The sequence below is a fragment of the Mustela nivalis genome (genome assembly GCF_964662115.1).
Source record: "Mustela nivalis genome assembly, chromosome: 15".
Classification (NCBI taxonomy): domain Eukaryota; kingdom Metazoa; phylum Chordata; class Mammalia; order Carnivora; family Mustelidae; genus Mustela; species Mustela nivalis.
This window is the reverse complement of record NC_139034.1, coordinates 54,360,271-54,377,558: the sequence shown is the minus strand read 5'-3', so window position 1 is coordinate 54,377,558 and position 17,288 is coordinate 54,360,271. Positions and strand designations below refer to the sequence as shown.

The 17,288-nt window shown below is 37.8% G+C and overlaps 1 protein-coding gene across 2 annotated transcripts in view; it reads left to right on the top strand.

Moving 5' to 3' along the window:
• The window catches only part of DACH1 (dachshund family transcription factor 1), a 427,802-nt gene that overhangs the window by 218,667 nt on the left and 191,847 nt on the right, over positions 1–17,288 (top strand). The gene's annotated exons all lie outside the window — the stretch shown is intronic.

Below are 17,288 nucleotides of genomic sequence, written 5' to 3'. Positions count from 1 at the left end.
CCTAATTGCAGCTCTTGGGCTGCAAAGATCCTTTGTCCTCCATCATATTTCTGCTATTGCTATCCATTTTAAAATTTTATTAAAAATAACAGAAATATTTCTGTTTTACTGTCAATGGTACCATAGACAGAAGAAGAGAACAAACAGCACTGGCATGGCAATGAACACGTGTTTTTCTTAAAGCCAAGGTTGCCTCTCTCTTCCCTCAGTTCTCTCTCTCTCTCTCTCCTCTCCCTTGAGCTCTGTAGTTGCTATTTCAAGTTTTCCTATATTGATTCACATCCTTAAGAAGGTAGAACATGAGGCAAATATTTCTAGTACTCTATCAAAGCATTGAATAACATCACCACCAGTTTTAGCCAGCTCACTGTCACAGGTAATGTTTAAATGTTTGATACAGCTCAAAAGTGACCATTTCCTTGGTGTCACATTCCATAACATTTGTCTTGTATACATTTTATTGTCCGGCAGTTGGATGAAGGACACCATCTTATTCCATATTCCATAGGTGTGCCATCTTATTATTTATTCTGTAGATATCTCCAGCTAGAGGTGGAAAAGGAAACTCAGAGCAATTGAGTGCTATTTCATGTTTCTGTTCCTGATAGCTCTAAATATAAAAATCAAGGTCACTATTATAATTTTATGGAACCTTTTATTTTTTTTACAAGGCCTTCATTATGAGAAGTAAAAAGTACCTCGAGAAAAACAGTGATATTATCCTCTGCATCTAGGTGCTTAACTTTTGAGCAAGCATGGGAAAGATTTTTAAATGATGGAAGATTTAGAATAGCAATGTGATTGGGCTTCTATTTGAGACTGTTAGCTATTTTCTTTAATATTCTCCTGTAAGCTTTCATTACAGTCTTTGTTAGTTGCTAGCCAATAACCATTATCACTTCTTTCCTTTATAACAAAACACTAATTTATGGAAGAATTCCACATTTTTTTTCTCCAACCATGTGCTTTAAGAGGAACCCGGTCCATGTTGCATTCCAGATGTGAGCCATGGTGAGCTCATTCTCTTTGTGCTCAGGCACGGTCAGGTGATGCAATTTATGGCTTATGAGGACATCTCCTGTGAAAAATTTCTTCAGGGGCTCAAAAGAAATATATGTAATAAATAGTTCTTCCCTTTTTTGTTTGGGTTCCTAGAGTTGTTGTAGCCACCTTGCTCACATGGAGGTGTTTCCCAGTATATCGAGGATAGCAAAAAGGAAATATGGAAGGAATTTGGGTCCTACATGTTGTTGACCTACCGATTTCTCCAACTGTAGTTGTGCTCCAGGAATTCTTTTTAGAAAGACTACTATATTTTTAAGATTATATACTTATTATTTAACTTGAGGATTTTTCTTACTCGGTCTCTACTTACCACCTAGCTTCACAGCTCATGTTTTACTATGTAATGATAAAATATGTCAAGATTTCACATTTGTGACAGTGTGCAGACTATTTCAGTTGTCATCTAAGTATCATTTTTATTAACATGTTTATAAAGTGACTTGATAGTGTCAGATGACAGACACTAAGTAAAAAAAAATCATTTTCATTACTTAATATTATAAGCACGGCATCCAAACATAAAATCATAATTCAGCTGAAGCCTCAGGTATATTTAATGCTACCCTTGCATTTACTGTTTTCTAGTCATCTGATTTTGCTAAGCAATTTCTACAAGATGGCTGTAGATGGGTAAATCCTCATAGTGTATTTTCTTTGCTTTTTTGAAACTGGTGAGAATACACAATGCAATGGAGATTTTATTGCAATTGTCTTTCAAGCGTTTGTATAATCAAAGTCTATTTATTGCTGCACATACAGACCCAGAAATTCTTCTGCTCTCAGTAAAATGTCCATGTGTGACATTCTTATGATTATGGCAAAGTGAGATAAATTAAATAAAGCAAAATAATATAAAGGATCTTTTCCCCACTAAATATAGTATATATCAATTCTTTTTTTTTTTAAGATTTTTATTTATTTATTTATTTGACAGACAGAGATCACAAGCAGGCAGAGAGGCAGGCAGAGAGAGAGGGGGAAGCAGGCTCCCTGCTGAGCAGAGAGGCTGATGCAGGGCTCAATCCCAGGACTCTGAAACCATGACCTGAGCTGAAGGCAGAGGCTTAACCCCCTGAGCCACCCAGGCGCCCCAATATAATATATATAAATTCTTTTTATATATCTTTCAGTGTTTTTAAACACTGAAATTTTCCTCATGACTAAAATTGACAAAAATATATGGATCAACTTTCTTGGTAACAATGACTGGAAAACTTGTAGATATTCTTGTAGATTTTCACACCAAAATGGAGAAGGCTGGGGGAGTGAATCCCTTCTGAAATTCTTAGCTATTTTGTGACATGTCTGAGACTCTCTGTGATTATCAACACCATACTGTTGTCTTACTAGGAAGTTTCTCATGGCTGAAGAAAATGATTTGCTTTGACTGTCTCACTGTTTGAAAGAAAAGCGATTGTGGAAGTTTTATACCCGTTTTTGGTCCTGTCAAACTGGAAAGGGCACACTCCAGTCTCAAAGGCTTTTTTTGAAGGACTTACAAGCCAGAGCTCAATGTGGGAGTTTGTTTCCAGCCTTGAATTTCTCGAGTTCCAGAGAGACAGACTTGTATTAGGCCACCGGGCTAGCGCAGCAATGTTTAGATATTATTTCAATCAAAGAACTGTGTTCCATTACCCTAGGATCTATGTCAAGCTGTGGATTAGGTTAAAAAACCAACAAAAGCTCCTGGTGGTTGAAAGATTATAAGTATTTTGCTACATTACTACATTGCAGGCAGGAGCACGTTCTTTCAGCATTTTAGAGTTTCACAATGTTACAATTAATTAATTGTGTCTATCTAGCTAAAACACTAGTCAGAGTTACCGTCTGCACTTTTAATAAATCCTTTGAATTCCCTTGATCTTTCTTTTTTCTTATCCTCCTCTCTGTATACTGTAGTAGAACTTTTCTAAGCCAGTAAAACTTTGATTAATGGAATAAAGAATCAGATTCGAGATACCTGTTTTTCTTACTCCTCCATGCTTCTCGGCCATTTGGGTTTCTTGCTAAATGTACCTCAGCCTTTCTCACAAATCATAAACAAAAACCCCCTGAAATTATAAAGCATTACCACCCTTGCTAATTTGAAATCATTTATCCACAGTTGTATATAATTAGCCTTTCACCATACACATTCAAATATCATGTTTCTTTTCTAGAAAGTAGTTGGTATTTCTTCATTTTTCCTCTGCTTTTCATTCTTCCGCTTCCCAGTGGTACGCATGTATGTAAATCAGGTAGAAAATAAAGTGGGGGAAAAAATCATGATTATCAATTGCACTTTTGACAACGATTTGTGTATTCATTCTCAATATTCAATGTGTAGAACTTGACTTTTTCCCTCCTTGCTCAGAATTCCCATTAAATTGTCTCTAATCTCTGTATTTTTCACTTTCTCCTAAGTCTCTCACTACTGTTGGCAAATATAGAAAAGAAATGGAGCTACTACTAATAAACGTGCTTCATCCTTGACCCCAGGAGAACTCATTGCTTCCCAGCTGTGAAGAGTGTATTTCTTAGTAGGGAGCCTGGTCTTGCTTTCACCTGGTGCTGCTGGTGTAAGCAGCTATCGTGTTCAGATTCAAAGGTGGCCAAGATAGCATCCCGAGCACATGTCTCTGGAATGAAGTAGAGCCCACTTCTGTCCAAATGTTGCCAGGTGGGAAGAGGGTTCGGTGCCCTGCTGAGAGCATTGTGATTTGTTGGGCGGAATGTGGCAGGGGGTGTCCAGTTAGGAGCACAGAACGAGCCCACTTTCCTTTTCTGTTTGAGAATATTAAAGGAAGATGCACAACATGGCTTCTTTCTTTTCTCACAGCTTAAGTGAACTCTGCTGGGACAAGGATCTACCTTATTTATGCTGTGGTATGGAGATAAAGATATCAGAATTGAGACCACGGTAACTTTTGCACTCACAGTATCTCCTAAAAAATATATATATATTAGTTTAGAACAACTCAGTTTATTTTCTTTACTGGAAATAATGGGAGGGAAGGTACGACCCACAGGCAGTTTTTGGTTATGAGTATCAGCTAAAAAGACTAGTTTCTCCTAAAGATTTTAATTGCATGAGAATAAAAGCGATTATTTTGCTACTAGTCTTTGTTTTTGAAAATAAGAGTTTTTTTTTCTAAAATGGATCAAATAGTACATAAATAATGCACTTATTTACAATGCATTTAATGGATATTAAAACAACAATGGACTTAGTGTGGTAATAGGGAGATTATAAGGCATCATGTTTTGTTAAATGAGAGACTAATTTAAGAGTTAGATTTGTGGAGAATTACAACATGTCTTCCTCCCTTTTGTAGTTTTACATTTAGCTGGAGAGATTATTCTCTAAGATTCAACACCTAAAGAATGCATTTTTTTCATATTGTTCAAAGCTGACCTCTGCTTTTAGAAAAGTTTATCTGCACTTTTTCATCTGTTTAGAAACATACATTTTTGGTTAAAAGATCGAAGACAATCTCTCTTTGTCTTTTCTTTTTTTTTTTCCCTGAGCTAGGGAGGTTGAGATAAAAAAGAATGACTGCTTTAAAAGTCACACATGGCTGTAATTTAAGATTTTTTTCCTCTCATTGTCCGTAACAGTTGAAAGAAACCTTCAATGAAAGTTTATTAACTAGGCCAATGCCTGAGGCAATAAAGGTTCATTTATTACCAGTTTCTTGGCTGTTTTTCTTCTTCTATTTTTCGGTTAAACTCATAGCGTAAGATAATACTTCACAAAATTAAACCTTTGACCTTCTGTAGAGTTAAGTCTCCTTTGATTAGATAAAGTAACAATTTATGGTCCAGCATGAGGTTGCACATGAAATGAATAATGCAATAGACTCCGCGTGGACTGAGAATCTATTGCTTTTGAAAATTTGAATGCTGTTTAAAGGGGGAAAAGTCTGCTTAAGTGTGTTGTCTTTATGCAGTGTGCACTTTAGCCATATTTCAAAAAGCTTTACTTCCAAGACAAAGTTATGTTTGAATTTTCTAATTCTTTTAAGAAAGACGTATGGTAAAAATGTTGCAGAGAGCTTTGTAACTCTTTGTAGGACTGTCATATGAGTGACAATGCCACACATTCCAGGTATTAGGGAGATTGAATTATAAAATTAAATAATTACGTGAGAAAAATGACCATTGATTTTACAAATGGAGTTCTACAATGATGGATGACAGGACAATCAGAATATTGTAAGTCATGGTAACATTATGGGCCACTGTTAACATAGCTTAAATCAAAATGATATTTAGCAACTTTGAACAACAAGAAGCAATATGACATTAATAAACCATAATAATAATGATATTAGGCCAGGTTCTTAATTTTGAAATTAACCCAGTAGGAATCCGGTTCCTGGTTATTATGATGTGGTAACCTTTGTGAATAACAATGTTTTTAATTTTGTTCCGCTCAAGTCCAGTTATAAATTTGGAACACCGTAACTCATTGTCAAAAGAGTGATTGGATATGCTTTTCCAGGTATTTCTCTCATTTGTCTTTGTGTTCTTCTCAAAATTGTTTGGGAAAACTGAGAAAAATCTTAGTTCCATCTGTGAAAATATTTCACTGGACTTGCCTAATTACTACAGAATAGAAACACATACTTTCAGACTCAGAATTGGTGTTTGTTTCTGTCTTCAGCTCAGTGAAGGTAGGGAAATGTGTACATAGCACAGGTCCGTGTTTCTCATAAAGCTGTTGTGATTAGCTGGTTGTTTAAATTACTAATTGACATGCAGGAGTTGAATGCTTGAGAGAAGTGTTTTAGTTTTAGTTTGGTTCTTTTTCAATTAGCTTAAATTATTTAAGGTGAATAAATCTACTGCAGTGATTTAGTTTCTTTTAATAGAATCTCATGGTACAACATAAATTAGGTCAAGAGAAGCCACTGGATCAGTCTAACTGCAGACTTTGCTCCTAAAATAAAGGAATATAAGGAAAATTGAGGATTTGCTAAGATTTTTACTATTGTTTTGAAATAAAGTGAAAGGTTCTATTGGAATACACAAAAGACTCACATTCCTTGCCGTGTTAGGAATTAAATGGTTCTTTCTGTAATAATGATTTTTCACAGCAGGAAAGCAGAAGTGAGTAATAACAACCATGGGTAGCTGTTCCTTGACATCCACCTGCTCCATTCCTAGGTGAGCTGGGTTGACTATACTAATGAAACCTCAAAAGGAGAATGGTTTTAAACATAGATAGCATTTATTTCTTGAGTGATAAAGTACAAGGTTGCTTCAAAATCAGACAACTAATTTTTCTGCTATACTAAAAATAAAAAATAAGTAACTTGACTCTGCTTACAAAGGTGTGCCAAGGATAGGGCTGCATCTGTTCAATATGCCACTGTCCAGAGAGGACAACCACTAACCACTAGAGACTATGAACTATAACCTGCATTTCTTTCTTTCTTTCTTTCTTTCTTTCTTTCTTTTTTTTAAAGATTTTATGTATTTATTTGACAGAGAGAGAGACATAGCAAGTAGACAGAGCAGAAGACAGAGTGGGGGGAAAGAGGCTCTCTGCTGAGTCGAGAGCCCAATGTCGGGCTGGATCCGAGGAACCTAAGATCATGACCTGAGCCGAAGGCAGAGGCTTAACTCACTGAGCCACGCAGGTGCCCCTAACCTGTATTTCTTATGCATCTTCCCTATCGCATGGCTGTATTATGTACACTTCTAAATTAATTAGGATTATTCTTTTTCTCTAATCCAACTCAAAAACTTCAACCAAAACCCTCTTTTATCCAAGTACTACAATTGGCCTGTCACCGTTCACATTTTCCTTACAACCAAATGAGGAAAATATCTACCTTTTCGGCTGCTTGTGGAGATTAAATGAGATGTTGATAGAAATGTTAGAAACTAATGACAGAGGGGTGAGGAATATATTGTCTCAATTAGTCCCCCTGTTCCTGTTGTTTTTCAGTGATCATGGCTGTCTATTGTTCCCAACACAGACCTTGAACACTGTTCATAAAGTGTGTGTGTTTTATATAATTACATTTCTTCCTTGTGCCTTTTCCTTGAAAAAAACGTGCACTCCTGTATCAGGAAAAGGATGTGGCCACACCTTTTCCAGTTACTTCTACCCCCCCAACGTCAGACTTCATGTTAAAAATGGCCACCTCTGTGACACTTTTTTCTTATTTCCTCTCTCCTTCTCTCCAACAACCACATGCTATCTGAATTCTAGAAAAAGGAAAAAAGCGAGAGGCTTATTGAAGTATCAAAAGATTTAGGAGAGGATTTAGGTGTTGAGAAACGTAGGTGAACATTTGGGGAGATTATTCGTAAGTTAAAATGCGAATGGGGTGACTCCTTTGCAGGAAATTAAATTTATGGCACCATTTCTTCTTTTCACTTATTATACTGTCACCAATATATTGACAAGTAGCCTCTTTAAAAAAATCCTTTCATAATGTCACACACTGTCAGTTATTCTCAGGCTAGTACGAGGCACCTGCCTGGAGTCATTGCACTGAGTAATTTAGGGCGATGAGTCATGTGAGTAGTAAAAATATTTGGGCCTTAGACAAACGTGAGGACATCTAATGATCAGTGTATTGGAGATGGAATAATAGTGAATAATAACAAGGGCACTTTAAAGAGAATTAGAGTCAAAGTTTACTTATTTCAATTTGTTTCTTTCTAGAATTTGTTCCATATTCAAGATACAGGGGGAAAATAATGATTTGTTCTTCTCTTTTTTTGTTGTGCCGTAGTGAAAATATAAGACTCAAGCTAATATAAATACTGTATTTTACCCCTAGTCCAGGTTAAAAGTTGCAGGCACAATTGAAGTTGAAAGACCAGTGTTTCAGTGGCAGATATGTTCCAAATTCTATGAATTACAGATGAACATTTAGGTGAGCTTTCTCAGTGAAGTCAGCTGATACTTGTGACATCATTGGAGTGTCTATAACCTTGCCTCCCTATACAATCTATAAGCTGCTTGAGCAAAGGAGATTCATTTTCTTTCAATGATTCTGTAGTTTACTGTATTCTGTACTTTTCTTTTTACATTTATTGACAGAGTCAGTGTGGTCAATGCTGAACTGGGAGTTAAGGGAATTGGGATTACTCTATCATTATTTAATGGTGTGACTTTATAGAAATGATTAACCTCACTGCCCCTAAGTTTCATCATCAGTAAAATAAAAGGGTCGCATTAGATAGTTTTCTCATCTCCATGCTTTAGAAGTCTAGACCCCAAGTGGCTGTTAACTATTTTTCTCAAGGCGGTAATGTTAACAGATGGAGTAAAAGTGAGAGTTCTATATTCAAGACCTTTTTGTGCCAACTTCAGCTTTTCATAAATTACCTCTTTTCTTATTTTAAACCATAGTAATTTAAAAATTTTAATTAATTGTGTTCCAGCCTGATTCTGTGAGTTAGTTGTCAGAAGCTGAGTGTTTCAAAAACTTCCGTGGAAATTCGTCAGTGATTTAACACATGGCCAAAAGACACCCCCATGGTGTTCCCTCCACCGACTTCACTACTGCTGTTACTTTCTTTCCTCTGAGAGACTGTGATTTTAAGCTCTTCAGAATAAGAAGGCTAAATTTGATGTCTATTTGATTGATTAGCATTATCAACATTATAATAAACTCTTTCCATATATTTCTCCAAATTAGTGGGGGGTTTTGTTAATCCAAACATTTTAAAAATCTAATTAAATCAATTGAAAAACTGAAAACTGGTATAGGGAGTGTTTCCATTAATGGCCTCAAAGATCAATTTTCCTTTTCTCCGCAGAATATAAATGCGTTTTAAAGGGCAAGAAAAGTCAGTCTAATGGACATTAGGAGACAAATTCACATTCAAAATCTTCAGTCTACCCTGATTCACAATTAAGTTGCTTATTCTAGTTGCTTATCATTTCTGTTATTTAATCATTCAAGGGTGAGGACAGGTATATTTCAATCACAATCTTCCTTTATTTAGAAAGTATTGAAAAAATAAATAACTGAAAATTAGTGTCAGTTTTTTAGACAGCTGGTATTTAAATAAGGATAGGAAGAAAACAGGGAACAGGAAAGGTACTGGTATTTTCAAGTTGTTTTGTTGAGCCAAAAGTTCTTCTAAGACTTGGAGTGATTTCAATTGAGTTGTAATTCAAACTTATATGGAGCTTACAATGCACCTTCAACAGAGTTTTGCAAAGAGTCTATAGGAACTGTCAGGAGCAGAAAGATTACTTCACAGTAATGACTGTTGAATTGAACTATGCTTTTTGATGTTTTACTTTCTGAATTGAATTGTTGGACAAGATTAATTGCACACAGTGAGAGTTTTAAATGAATGGCAATGTAAAGCATTAAGTTTCTCTGTATGCCACTTGGGGGGGAAAAAAAGCCAGAAGGTTTAAATGAATAAATGCATTTAATGCACAAAATGCCTGTGTTAATTTTAAAACTCCTTTACTAACATCCTTTATTGAAAATAGAAACCCACTTTATTCATCTGTCTTGGTTATATTGCTGTGGTTGAAGTAATTTAATATTCCTGCTTTCCACTAATCTTCTAGTTCAACAGAAGTAAACAATAGGTTTCATAAATTAAAAATACACTCTTCTGAACATGCTTATAAGATTAAAAAAAAAACAAGGCAGTAAACATTTATGACTGAAACAAACTAGATTGTTCAAATACTGCCATGATGTATCATGTATATCAATATGGCACTGATATCAGTTAGAATGCAAACAAGGTTTTAAATGATGTGCCCCTTCATTTCAGCTGGAGAATCCGCTTCACACCATCTGCCTATCAGATGGTTAGGAACCAGGACTGCGTATTAATGCCACATGTTCGATTTTCCTCCTTCTTGTAATGGTTAGATTCATATTGCTAATAGCTGTGCATGAGCACTGTCGATGAAATTTCTGTGACGGTGGAGTGATGAGATATTTATAAGCCGCCTGTCTCCCTGAATAATCAGTAGGAAGAATGCCAGACATAAATAACTTATCAATCCCAGAATATTAATAATAACTACCATGGGCTATAACCTACTACATCTTTAAAATGGTTTCTTCTAAATTTGGATAAAAAGTGACATAAACTAATAAAAAAGTCTATCATATGGGAGCTTTGATGGCTTACTCTCTCTTGCATATAACTCATTTTATTTAACCATTACATTTTGGGAAATACATTTTATATGGAATGTGATGTAAAAGTAGACAACATATCAAACATTTGGAAGTCATCTTGATGTCTTTGAAACCAAAGATCAAAGATTGGACCTTTCAAGTTAATGAGCAAACAAACAGATCAGAGAAAGAATTTGACAGCAATATGTCTCTTTTATTGATATTTATAATCTATAGTTGTAATCTACTCTTTATCACAAGGGGGACTAACTTATTTGAAATAAATAGAATGGGGATACTTTTCCCTTTTTTAGAAAGAGTCATCAGGATTGTATATAGCATTTGAAAGATTTAAAGGCTGTGTTGAGCATTTTTCTTATGCTTTCAAAAGCTATCTTTGGAAAGTAAAATAAGACTTGTAAGTGGTGACAATGCCTGCTTCTCTTCCTCAAAATAAACCCGTGGATTGGTTTTAGGATATTGAATTGGAGTGAAGGCTTTGCATCAATACAGCGCAGAGTGGAGATTTAGTAACTTTAAGATAAATAAGATCAGTGTAGACTACTAAACAAAATGTTTAGACAGAAGCGTGGATTTTAGATTTCCATTTGTCCAATGGCTAAATTCTCACTCTATACTGTTAGGTAGCTTTTGCCATAGTTATCGTTTTGTGAGTAGCCGAACCAAGGGAAAGAAACATAAGGGCAGGATGGATATTCTGGTTACTTTATAAAATTTACTACCATTTGTGGAGGGCTAAGAATGTGCCCATGCTTTTGCATATATTATTTTGCTTTTATTCTCCACAACATCCCTATCAAGTCAGAATTGATATCTCTGTTTTAGAGATGAGAATGTTGAAGCCTTAAGAATTATATAACTTGGAGCAATATCCCATATATATCTGATGCCTGTTGTCCAAAGTTTGTATAGCTTTTTGAAGTCCATTTTTTTAACCATCATGTGTCTGTCTACTTCCTATATGATAGTGAGTTTAGATGACTAGTAATTTCCATGACAGTCGCTTATTCAAGTTGAATTTTAAATATTTGAGTAGAGCATCAAAAAATGAAAGTAAAAGAAATCTATAAGCCAAGAAGAGAATAAAGAAAACTAATAATATGCAGTTAAAAATATACAGAACTTTCTCCGAAGGAGCGGAGCAGCATGAAGCCCACAACAGTGTGTTTGTGTCAAAATTTGGACAACAATATGAAAATCTGTGTTTTAAAATTCTTTGTAAACATCTGCTTATTCTTTTATATTATAAATGTAGAGCTTATAGATGTAGATTATATTTTTTAGAATTCTATGTTTTTTATGTTTTATGTTTTTATACTTTTATATTATAAAGGTAGAGCTCCACATTTCATAGAAAAGAAAAAAAATATCTTTGCATGATATAAGGTTTATGGTCTTTACTCTCATTTTGATGTACGATCCCTTTCCTGAAGGCTAACTGGAGGTCTCGGAGTGTACAAACTCTGACTTATTATCCTTCCTCTGAAGGAAAGTATCTTTTTAAACAAAATATTTCTTTTTTTTTTAAGATTTTATTTATTTATTTGGCAGACAGAGATCACAAGTAGGCAGAGAGGCAGGCAGAGAGAGAGGAGGAAGCAGGGTCCCTTCTGAGCAGAGAGCCCGATGCGGGGCTTGATCCCAAGACCCTGAGATCATGACCTGAGCTGAAAGCAGAGGCTTTAACCCACTGAGCCACCTGGGCGCCCCAACAAAGTATTTCTTAATCCATTATCTTATTAGTGTGAAACGAGTGTTAAGTGTACGTTTCTCCCTTGTTGACTGCATTGGATTTAGGATCTTGTAGAATAAAATGAAATTATATCTAACTAAGCTTTGTTTAGTCCATGTTTTTGTTGTTGATGTATGAAATATTTAAATATTCTTTGAGAGTGTAAAAAAGTAAGTTTGGTGAGGTAAAATAGGTGGGTTAATCATTTGTTAGTATAGGAGATTATTTATTTGTTCCTTCAGTATATAATCACACACCCACACACACACACACACACACACACACACACACACATTTGTAATTTTTCTCCCAGTGAGAGAAGGAAATCTGGTGAGAAACTTACAATTAAAGAATCAGGAGTGATTACTCAAGCTATTTCGGTAACAGTTGCTGTACATACCGAACAGATTCCTATGTGTAAGTGGTTGTCGGAGCTAATAATATGCAGGATTGCTGCGTCAGTAGCACAAAGTGCTACATTACATTGGCTGGCCTTTTTGCTTCTGCTCTGGTAGGCTCAAGGCACAAGAAGACTTATTTTTACAAAGTCTACATCCCACTAGAGCAGTCTGTCTCAAACTCTGATTCCTTGGTTGAACCTGATTTAATATTTTAACAAGTTCCCTTGTTGATTCTTAAGCATACTCGCTTTTGAAAACAAGGGCAATGATGATCTGCTTGGTTAATAAACTTTTATTGTAAGATGTGGACACACTTTAGTGTCCATTACAGCCCTCAAATAATCTAAGGGCAGTGAACACCAAAATCCCCATGTTTTGTTGCAAGGTGAAAACACAGAGTCCTCAGTCCGTCCCAGACTTAGTCTGCGAATGTGTGTCTGGGGGAGACCACCTCTCACTTTGTCATACGAGACAGCTGGACTTGATGTTCACTGTCACTTTGAGAAACTCGGAATCACCTAGTTCTGAGATAAAAATGGTTCGTCTGGATTGGGAAGAGTTAAAGCACTTTTAAATTTGCAATATAATGTACTCAAGGGAGGGATACTGAAGGTGGACAGGACAAAAATCTGTGAATCTGAGGCAGAGGGAACAAATGCTCTGAGAAAAACGTGAGGCAGGGAGGGAACAGTGCATGATAAAGGTCACGGGTTACCAGTATTTACACAAGTAGACAATCCTTGAAGACATGTAAATGTTTTCACAGTTTGAATTCTCTATGTAGACTGAAAGCTAGAGTTATTTTGGGAATTTATTATAGTTTTTTTTTTCAAAGACAACTTCATTTTGGAACAAAATATACAATGGGACCTCTTTCTAAGAGCAAGTCGGAGGGGTTTGACGATTACATCAGAGATCTGAAAGGGCCATTGCAAGGCCAACAGGAAGTACAGTAAACACAGAGGGTGGGGTGGGTGAGCTATTTGGTGATCATCTCCAGCCCTAGGCAGAGGTCACATGGGAGAGTCCTGCTTTGTATTAGATTCATGAAATTTGCTACTCCTAGTATTTTCACATTGATTGTAATATCAACAAAATGTTTTAATAACACCTATTGTTAAAACAGTGACCATGTTGCTCCTGTGGCTGTCCAAGGAATCTAGTTTCAGAAGTGTTTTTTCATTCAGTGACAATGTGTGGCAGGCATTGTGGTCGATGTTTGGGCTGCATATATTAGGGACATGTTTCTGTGCTTTCGGAGTTAGAACCTAGTTAGAGGAGCTAGCCTTAAACCTGCCGTACCTGTTGGCACCTCCCATCCTTCTTCCCACAAAAGAGCATTAAAGAGTTCAAGGGACTGAGTTTCTCCTCTCAGATTGCACACTGAAATGACTTGGGGAACAGTGAAATCCACCCCCCAAATATACAGATGCAGGAGTCCCAGCCAGGACGTCCTATGTTAGGACTCAGCCATTTGAGTGGCTTGAAAGCGCCTTGGGTGATTCTGTTGCACAAAGGATGGCAAGCTCACATGAAGCAGGTTGAGAACACAAACGACAGGATGGCTGGTTCTCCTCTTGAGGGAGTAGTAAGGAGGGTCAGTTCTTCACAAGAAGTGAGTTTTGAGCTGATTCTTGAAATGGTGATCATTGTTTCCCAGGTAGATTGAAGAGTCGGGAGGCTGAGGCTCCTACTCCTAGAGCCGCAGATAATGGACAGGTGACTGGTCTGGGGCAGGGATGGGAGAGCTTTTGTAGAAATGGGACCATGTCCTACGTCTGTTTTGAAAGGAATGTAGAGTCCGCTAGAGGAGATGGGAGAAGGCTGACGTGTCTGGAGCACAGAGAGCAAGTGGGAGCCGAGGGACGGAATGTGCTGCACAGATAGGCAAGTCACCGAGCGTGACGGGTCCTGACAGCCAGGTGAAACACTGGCTTGCTCCCAAGAGCAGGCATTGAATGTTGTGATTGGATTTTCCTTTCCACAAGGTTATGGTGATTGCTGTACGAAGACTAAGAGATTGGAAGTGGGGACAGTGCCAGCTGTTGAGAGATTATTACAGGGCTCCCCGGAAGAAAGGGTGGCCGTCGGCACTAGAGGGAGCCGGGGAAATGGAGAAAATTACTTGAATCTGAAAGCTATTAAAGAATTAAGAATTGTGAGCCAGGTGAGTTAGTGGGCCTAAAATCAGCAACGGCTGAAAATGTCATCGCTTTTTTCCTGACTGCGTTAAACTAGACTAAAAATGCAATACTTATAAGTATTATGTAGTTCAGTGATAGCATGTATAGGTCACATGCTTCCAGTCGTCCCCCTTATCTGTGGTTTCCTTTCCCCCCGTTTGGCTAACTGCAGTCTGGAAGCAGATGATCCTCCTTCCGACAAATCATCAGAAGGTCATTAGTAGCCCAACGCTATGTCACAGCACCGGCGTCATTCCCTGACTCCACTCCATCACACAGATAGCTTATCATCGCACGTCATCACGAGAAGGGCGAGTGCAGTACAATGAGATATTTTGAGGGGGAGAGAGAGACCACATTCATGTAACTTTTATTACAGTTTATTGTTATTATTGTCCTATTTTGCTGTTAATCTCTTACTTCCTAATTTGTAAATTAAACGTTGTCATAGGTATGAACGTATAGAAAAAACACAGTATATAGAAGATTCAGCACCATCTGTGGTTTCAGCAACTGAGGGGGTTCTTGGAACGTACCTCCCATGGACAAGGGGTGGGAAACCACTGTGTATCTTTTGAAATTTGTATTTGAAATGTAAAACTGCAGGGTTAGACAGTCAAGTGGACAAATAGAATAGTACCATAAATAAGATCAGATACATAAAATTGTAAAAAATATATTTTTAAAGGTCAAGGGTTAGTGTCACCAGTTAAGGAGAAGTAAGATTCTTCTAGCTGAGGGGGGCGTGGCCAGTCCATCATATCCTGCAGGAAACAGCTAGGACTGGACTTTCTGAGGGAGTAGAGTGCAGGGCATGCCTACTGTTTAACAACATGATATGCCCGGGGGCACTTGGGTGGCTCAGTCGGTTGAGCATCTGACTCCTGATTTCAGCTCAGGTCATGCTCTCATGGTTGTGGGATCGAGCCCCACATCAGGCCCCGGCTGAGCGTGCTGCTGTTTAAGATTCTGTCTCTCTCTCCTCTTCCCCTGCCCCCCCATCCATGCTCTCTCTGTCTCTCAAAATCAAAATATGATATGGCCTTCTTCACGCGATCTATCTCATTTAATCCTCATATTGTGGCTACATCATGCATAGTTATATTTCATGCTACTGAATTTGACTCAGATGTGTATAATAATAATAACAATCATATCTCAAGTTGTAGTTTTATCTTCCTTATTTGAATGCTGTTACCAAGATTTACCTGCTGCATAAAAACAAAGATAAAAGGGCACCTGGGTGGCTCAGTGGGTTAAAGCCTCTGCCTTCAACTCAGGTCATGATCCTGGAGTTCTGGGATCAGCCCCTCATGGGGCTCCCTGCTCCGTGGGGAGCTTTCTTCCCTTCCTCTTTCTCTCTGCTTGCCTCTCTGCCTACTTGTGATCTCTCTCTGTGTCAAATAAATACATTTAAAAAAAAATCTTAAAAACAAAAAGCAAAAAAGATAAAGACCTGGAACTGTCATCAGTTAGAGATGGAGCAACACCAGGCAAAGACAGGAAGGGGCATGTGAGATGGTCACATTTGTGACAAGGCAAAATTAAGGAAGAGAGAGCTGCTGGGAAACACGAGGAGAATTTTAACAGGAAAGAGAATGTTCTGAAACACCTTTGAAGGAAATGAGTAACTGAGGAGTAAATTCAATCATAGGAAGATGAGAGAATCAGTTCAAGTTGGGACTTAAAAGGCAACAAATGTACACGCTAGACCCAGATGAATTCTTTCAGTTTACATCAGTGCCTTTTTAGAAGGTAGTTATCAGTTTTTCACTCAAAGATCTATTCTGAAGGTCTTGTTGCATTGGGGTGAAAGTTGTCAAGGCCTCTTTGGTCTGATATGAAGGAAGGTGAGCTCTTCTAACCTCTAAAAAAATAGAGATTTCTAGGAAAACAACAACAACAACAACAACAGACTTTCTTACAGTTTCTGTGGCAGTAACTTATTTGCTGTAGTAACTAGAAGTGATGATTAGTGGGGAGGAAAATAGGAGAGAGGTGTTCCGGCTCCAATCCACCAGCTGGGAGTGCAAATAAATCACACAGATAAATCCAAACGGAGCTGAAGCGCTGTAGTCACAAACTCTGAAGCAGCCATAGAAAAAAAAAAAAAAAAAAAAAAAAGAGGATGGGGAGCAGGGTTATATATCCTGGACTGCAAAAGTTTTAGAATTAGGGGAGATTATTCAGATGCTGCCAAGTCTGTCATTTTGCGGGTGAGGGATGCCAGGATGAAAGGAACTGACCTGGTTAAAAAAAAAAAAAAAGTTTACAGCTTTAAGAAAAACAAACCCATCCCCTTCTCCAGAACCTCAGCGGGCTCTCTATGGCCTGTCCATAAGGCATGGCCCTCGCTTTCTGTTCGGCCACAGTCTGGCCTCAAATTCTGTGTCTAGTCTCACGTCCACTCCTACGTCCCACTCTCTGGACGAGCAAAGGTGAACTGTTCTGGACAAACATGGCACCGTGGTTTGAAGTGTTCGCTCTGGGGCCCGAAGTCTGGCAGCCGGGAGGTCAGGAAAGGGAGCCATGGGGCAAAGCTATTCCAGACAAAGGGAAAGGCACGTGTGAAGGCACAAGCTCGCAGAGGCAGGGCACGTGTGTCTATTGGTGGCCTGTGCAAGTGGCTGGAGGGTGGCCTGAGGATGAAGAAAATGGAGTGATTAGGTAGGTTTCCACTTCCTAGGGAAAGGTTTTGTGAATTGAGCTAAGCAGTTCAGACATCCCTCTCCTCCCCGCTTTCTCTAGGCAGCTGCAGAGGATTTTAAGCAGGGAGTAACAT